Source organism: Cervus elaphus, chromosome 14 (genome assembly GCF_910594005.1).
Source record: "Cervus elaphus chromosome 14, mCerEla1.1, whole genome shotgun sequence".
Taxonomy (NCBI): domain Eukaryota; kingdom Metazoa; phylum Chordata; class Mammalia; order Artiodactyla; family Cervidae; genus Cervus; species Cervus elaphus.
In genome coordinates this window covers 64,965,224-64,972,935 of record NC_057828.1, presented here as the reverse complement: position 1 = coordinate 64,972,935, position 7,712 = coordinate 64,965,224, and the positions used below count along the sequence as shown (strand labels likewise).

General features: G+C 42.0%; 1 non-coding gene across 1 annotated transcript; it reads right to left on the bottom strand.

Annotated features, from left to right (window-relative positions):
- Positions 1-401: 401 nt before the first annotated feature.
- Positions 402-508, bottom strand: LOC122708339. The gene has a single exon (XR_006345126.1). It is a non-coding gene; the product is annotated as a U6 spliceosomal RNA (small nuclear RNA).
- Between the last annotated feature and the right edge of the window lie 7,204 nt (positions 509-7,712).

Sequence of the window (7,712 nt, the reverse complement as noted above, 5' to 3'; positions counted from 1 at the left end):
CAATATTCTGGGAGGTGGGTCATAGAGGATCCTGCTGTGATTTATGTCGGAGGGTGTTTTGCCTATGTTCTCCTCTAGGAGTTTTATAGTTTCTGGTCTTACATTTAGATCTTTAATCCATTTTGAGTTTATTTTTGTGTATGGTGTTAGAAAGTGTTCTAGCTTCATTCTTTTACAAGTGGTTGACCAGTTTTCCCAGCACCACTTGTTCAAGAGGTTGTCTTTTTTCCATTGTATATCCTTGCCTCCTTTGTCAAAGATAAGGTGTCCATAGGTTCGTGGATTTATCTCTGGGCTTTCTATTCTGTTCCATTGATCTATATTTCTGTCTTTGTGCCAGTACCATACTGTCTTGATGACTGTGGCTTTGTAGTAGAGCCTGAAGTCAGGCAGGTTGTCTTAAAAATATGGAATGCTTCATGAATTTGCGTGTCATTCTTGCACAGGGGCCATGCTAATCTTCTCTGTATCGTTCCAATTTTAGTATATGTGCTGCCGAAGTGAGCACCATGTCCAGTTCTTACTAACATTGCATAATGAAAGATCGAATTGGTGCTGAGTGAGGTTTCTAGATACCTCTCAGCAAGGCTGAGGTTCACTACTGGAACTTTAGAAGGTTGATTCCAGTTAAAGTATGTGTATGTGTGTGTGTGTTTAATATTTATTTATTTGGCTGCACCGGGTCTTAGTTGCAGCATGTAGGATCTTCAATCTTTATTGCAGTATGCAAACACTTAGTTGCGGCATGTGGGATCTAATTCCCTGACCAGGGGTTGAACCCAGGTCCCCTGCACTGGAAGTGCAGAGGCTTAGTCACTGGACCACCAGGGAAGCCCCAGCTAAAGTTTTTAAGAGTGCTCTTTTCTCTTGCACCTTCTCTATGTTCTGGATACTTGAGGTTTTCTATTTATAATCTTCCAAAAGTAAGTGAAGTGTAACTATGGATATTATTCTCAGAGATTCCTCTCTTCAACACTTAACTCCATGCATAAAAATATGGATTTGAATGCTCTTTCATTTTTCTTTCTGTGTGCCCTCCCTCTCCCAGCTAATACTGCTCTGTCCTCCTCTCTAAGCATGCATGCAAGCAGCATATTGTTATGAAATAAAATTGGCTTCACAAAACAGTGATGAAATAAAATTAAAAAATAAAATTGGATCCCCCAGTCAAATTCTTAATTTTTCTTATGACATAACCTTGGAAAGTAATATAGCTGCTCTGAATCTCAATCATCTAATTAAAAAGAGTGATAATTCTTCTAAGTTGTGAAAACTGAAGTGGTAACGCTTGTGAAAGCATTTTCTAAAAATATTGTCATTAACCAGTGTAATCTTCTCACATATCCTTGTTGCTAACAATTATTGAGAACTATTCTGCGATAGACACTGAGTTAGGCTTTATAGTTTTTTTCTCATTTTGTTGTTGTTCAGTCGCTCAGTCATGTCCAACTCTTTGCAATCCCATGAACTGGAGCACGTCAGGCTTCCCTGCCCTTTACCATCTCCTGGAGCTTGCTCAAACTCATGTCCATTGAGTCAGTGATGCCATCCAACCATCTCATTCTCTGTCGTCCTCTTCTCCTCCTGCCCTCAACCTTTCCTAGCATCAAGGTCTTTTCCAGTGTGTTGGCTCTTTGCATCAGGTGGCCAAAGTATTGGAGCTTCAGCTTCAGCATCAGTCCCTCCAATGAATATTCAGATTGAATTCCTCTAGGATTGACTGGTTGGATCTCCTTGCAGTCCAAGGGACTCTCAAGGGTTTTCTTCAACACAATAGTTCAAAAGCATCAATTCTTCAGTGCTAAGCCTTCCTTATGGTCCAACTCTTACATCCCATATATGACTACTGGAAAAACCATGGCTTTGACATATATGGACCTTTTTCTCATTAATCATCACAAAAAACCCCCTAATTTGTGCTAACAATAATGCTAATTTTATCCTCATGAGGATGAGAAAACTGATGCTTAGAAGGGCTAAGTATTTGACCCAAGTTCATGCAGGTGATAAGTATTAGAGTGTTTAAGCTCAGGCAGAAGATTCCAGGCCCTAGTTCTGAGTCTCCATACAATGGCAGAATTCAGACATTTTGCTGGTGGCATCAGGGAAGGAGGGAGGAGAGCAGGCTAGGGAAGTCCCCTCAGATCACATCCCCATGCATGGCTGTCTCTCCACCATTCTCTCTTCAGGCACAGAAGCAGTCCTGGCCCCGCATTCCCACAGCCAGCTTTCAGAGTGCCACTTCAAGAATAAGTCAAACTCCCTTCCAGGTAGAGAGGACAAACCCACCTCCCCATTGGCCATGTTGAATTTTTATGGATCCCTGTATGCAGCTGCCACTGCAACTTTCCCATGGTGCAGTGGGTCGAGCAAGGCCCTAACACCCATGGAGACACATCTGGTTGTTTCCATCACCCCAGCCAGCAGGTGATGATCTAATAGAAAGCTAGATTTCTACAGACTTCTATATAGCTCCAAGCTGCTGTCAGAGCCCAACATCACTGGTTTATAAACACTTTTTTGGCCTGCTCTTTCCTTCTAGCTATGCACTTGACAAATCTCTCTATGTGAAAAGCCCCAGGATCAAAAGAGGATATTGAGTTATAATCTAATAATCTAACAATCTAAAGAATTCAGCAATGACTGCAATCTCCTGTGAGAGCTTTCCTTACAACTTGGACCATGTGAAAAAATAGGATTACTGAAGAAGGGACTATAATCTGAAGCTAAGTGGGGTTTAAGTAGATAGAGCTGTCACCTTCTGGCCAAATAGTATTGCTGCTCTCTCTCATGGTTCTCCATTACTCTATCATTAATTGACTCCTCAGAACTGGATGGCATTTAAACATTAACTAATGGCACTAATAAACCTTCTATGCAACACACTCTGTGGATAGCAGATCCTTACAATAAGCATCCTCCCTATTTGACAAATAAAGTAATTAAGGTTCAGGGACTTGTCAGAGGTCACACAGGCAGGAGGTGGAAGACCAGGATTTAAACCCGGGTTGTGTTGGGACCATAGCCTGGTACTTGTTCCTGGGCCACACTGCCTCTTAGACTGACCCTCATCACTCATTCTCTGGCTTACTGGACTGTGTCAATCTTGCCTGATCAGAATCTCAATACTACACGTGATAAGATGAATAACCCTACTTCTAAAATACCAGCTGGGTTGCAGTTTTCTCACCCTGATTCACGGAGATGAAGAGGCATTGTTAAGGCATCGAGGCTCCTGTCTGAGAAACCAGAGCCTGCTGCTAACAACCAGCTGACTGCAGCGCCTGGCTTTCTGCAGAAACAGTCTGTTTTAACACCAGCATCAGATGTACTGATTCGGAAAAATTCCTTCTCCCCACCCCCCTTAGATTCCTGGTGAGTTTCTATTTCCCATTAATCTGTATTCCCAGAATGGACCTAACTCGGGGGAAAAACCAAAGGTTGGATTCACACAAAAATATGTGCTTTTCATTAGATTGTCAACAGCACAAGTTGTAACCTGCCCAACTTCAACACTTGGAATAGAAGCATAACACATAGTCTGAGAAACACAATTAATGCTATACTCCCACTATGTCCCTGACTGCTCAAGATCTCTGGCTCCCTACTGATTCATCAGACCCAAAATAAATGCTACAGTCTGGCATCCAAAGTCTTCTGTTATCTGTCTCCAGGTCTCTCTAGTCAAACCTGGCTATTCCTCCAAAGCTCCCTAGCTTGGCAGGCAGTCCCCTCCCCTGTCCAAGTCTTCCCCTCTGGGTGCCTTGGCTCATGCCTGAAATGCCTTCTCACCTCTATCCTCCCCTCTAACTCCATCATTTCTTTTAAGACTCACAAGGCTCCAGGAAGCCTTTCCTGACCAGCCTCTATGTCTGCATTTCTTTTCATTAGCTCTTATTCAGTAAACTATTACTGAGTCCAAGCTCACTCTGCTCACTACACAACAGGCCAATAAGTCTACAGACAAGGTGTTGAGGCAAGGAATATGACTTTATTTGGAAAGCTGGCAGATGAGAAGGTGGTGGACTAATGTCTCAAAATAACCATCTTGTTGGGATCTAGATGCCAGGTTCTTTTATAGAACAGGGAGAGGGAGGTGAGGAAGTAAAATAAAAAAAAAAAAAGCCATTAACCTTACAAATATCTTCTAGAATGGCCAGTCTCGAGGAGGGAATGTGTTAATTTCTCCCTTCCTATAGCCCCTTCCACAGGTGTACAGGGTTCTGAACAAGGGCATTTTAGTTTAACAATTAAGTAGAGGGGCAGTGTTCCCCAAAGCAGGACATTATGTATGATTATAATAACAAAAGCAATGAGAAGCAAAGATTAAAGTCAAAGAAACAGATTCAACATATAGTCAAAATTGGCTCTTCTCTGTAACAAACCAGCAAATACCGAGCACCTCCATTAAGTCATCATGCCCTTCTTTGCCCAGCATTTTTTAAAGTCTTTTCCGTGTGCCAGACACTGGGATGCGTATGTTGCAAATCATCCTCTTGCTGTGCTCTGCTTTATAGGAAACCTCCTCAAAGATGTTGTTTATACTCGTGTCTCAATTCCTGTCCTCTCATGCTCTTTTGAACTAACTTCAAACAGATTCTTGCCCCCACCTGTCCACTGAAATTGTTCTTTTTAAGGTCACTAATGATTTCTATGCTGCTAAATCCAATGGTCACTTTTCAGGCCTCTTCTTTGTTGACCTTTCAACAGGATTTGATACAAGCATCTGACTCTATCATGTCCTCTTATAAAGAGTAAGTTTTACTTATGAGAAGTTAGATAATATTCCAAAAAAATATCTATTTCATCCTCTTTGACTTTATGAAATAAAGGCTGAATACACACACACACACTTACAATTACTATAATTGTTTTAGCTGCAACTGTAATCTGATATAAGGATGGCTACGCTAGTAAAGTAAGGCTCAAACTTCTCCAAGCCAGGCTTCAGCAATACGTGAACTGAGAAGTTCCAGATGTTCAAGTTGGTTTTAGAAAAGGCAGAGGAACCAGAGATCAAATTGCCAATATCCTCTGGATCATCGAAAAAGCAAGAGAGTTACAGAAAAACATCTATTTCTGCTTTATTGACTATGCCAAAGCCTTCGACTGTGTGGATCACAATAAACTGTGGAAAATTCTGAAAGAGACGGGAATACCAGACCACCTGACCTGCCTCTTGAGAAACCTATATGCAGGTCAGGAAGCAACAGTTAGAACTGGACATGGAACAACAGACTGGTTCCAAATAGGAAAAGGAGTACGCCAAGGCTGTATATTGTCACCCTGCTTATTTAACTTATATGCAGAGTACATCATAAGAAATGCTAGGCTGGAAGAAGCACAAGCTGGAATCAAGATTGCCAGGAGAAATATCAATAACCTCAGATATGCAGATGACACCACCCTTATGGCAGAGAGTGAAGAGGAACTGAAAAGCCTCTTGATGAAAGTGAAAGAAGAGAGTGAAAAAGTTGGCTTAAAGCTCAACATTCAGAAAACTAAGATCATGGCATCTGGTCCCATCACCTCATGGCAAATAGATGGGGAGACAGTGGAAACAGTGTCAGACTTTATTTTTTGGGGCTCCAAAATCACTGCAGATGGTGACTGCAGCCATGAAACTAAAAGATGCTTGCTCCTTGGAGGGAAAGTTATGACCAACCTAGACAGCATATTAAAAAGCAGAGACATTACTTTGCCAACAAAGGTCCATCTAGTCAAGGCTATGGTTTTTCCAGTGGTCATGTATGGATGTGAGAGTTGGACTGTGAAGAAAGCTGAGTGCTGAAAAACTGATGCTTTTGAACTGTGGTGTTGGAGAAGACTCTTGAGAGTCCCTTGGACTGCAAGGAGACTCAACCAGTCCATCCTAAAGGAGATCAGTCCTGGGTGTTCATTGGAAGGACTGATGCTGAAGCTGAAACTCCAATACTTTGGCCACCTCATGCAAAGAGTTGACTCATTGGAAAAGACCCTGATGCTGGGAGGGATTGGGGGCAGGAGGAGAAGGGGACGACAGAGGATGAGATGGCTGGTTGGCATCACTGACTCGATGGGCATGAGTTTGAGTAAACTCTGGGAGTTGGTGATGGACAGGGAGGCCTGGTGTGCTGCGATTCATGGGGTTGCAAAGAGTCAGATACAACTGAGCGACTGAACTGAACTGAACTGAACTCAAATAATGGGTCTTACTGCTAACAATGTATTTTTTCCCCAAATAGTAACTTTTGATAAAATTTTGCACAAAGTACCATGTTCCTTTGATTTAAATGATTAAATATTAAGTGTATATTGTTATACTAAAAAGAACATTTTGTAAAGCAGAAATAGAGTCTCAGTTCAGTTCTGCCGCTCAGTCATGTCCGACTCTTTGGGACCCCATGAATCGCAGCACACCAGGCCTAGTTTCAAATAATTCAAATAATTATAATTTTTCACTAAAGTGAATGCCTGACAAGACAGTAACAGTTGTGTGGGACCTGAGATCATTCTCTTTGTGTGATATTGGTCCACACACATCAGGATATCGAATATTGATTCTGCTTATGAAAAGCCAGTAGCACCCCCAATCATTTTAAAAAACCAAAAGTGCCGCATAAGATTTCCATAATCCTCCTTTGGGAGTGACACCAAGTGGGAGAATTCTCTGTGGTCTTCTGCATGTCTGAACTGCTCATGAATAGAGATGTGGACTGTCTTTTCAAGGACACTGGTGTAGCAAACAGCTTTGGAACATACAGATAGGGTCTGTCTCAGAACAGGATAGGCACGCTTATTGCTTATTACAAAAGCTTCAGGCTTCCTCAGCCTGGGGTTGTTTTTCTGTCATGCAAACCGCTGTGTGTGTGCAGGTCCCTCTGGACCTCTCCACATTGCCTTAGGGAACTGAGATTCAGGGAACAGGGCAGGAAAAGACGGGTACTCTGTCTACTGCTATTACTGAGAGTAATAAGGTCTTGTCTGTGACCCCAGGAACTCATGTCTTCTGTCAGCATCCATTAGGCTGTGGTAAGCTGACATTAAAACTCAGATCCTTCACAGTTCCTCAGAATCACTTCACTGAAAATCAGTAGAATTATATGCTAGCTCCCATTTCTGTAATCTAGTCCTGACTTCTCCCTGAGCTCCCGATACTTATAACCAACTGCCATCAATACTTGATTGGAGTAGGAAATGGCAACCCACTCCAGTATTCTTCCCTGGAGAATTCCATGGACAGAGGAGCCTGGAGGGCTGAAGTCCATGGGGTTGCAAAGAGTAGGACATGACTGAGCATGATATCAAAAATCAACATCCAACAAGCATCTCAAATTTAAAGTGTCCCCAAATAAACTCCTTGTCTTTCCCCCAAATCCTTTTTCCCGAAGCCTTTGTACCACAATAGAATGCAAATTCATCTTTCCAGTTACTCAGGCTAAAAAATTTTGGTACTGGCTTTTTTTTCTTTTAAATGCTTTTCTTTCTGTTATACTACACATCTAATCAATCTCTTAATCTCTTGACACTACCTTCAAATATTATACAAACTCTGACCACTTCTCACCATCTTCACCTCTCTCATCCTGGTCCACACCACTATCAATTTCCACCTGGATAACTATTATCTTCTTAACTGGTCCCTTCCCCAGCACAGACATTACTTTGCCAACAAAGGTCCATCTAGTCAAAGCTATGGTTATTCCAGTAGTCATGAATGGATGTGAGAGTTG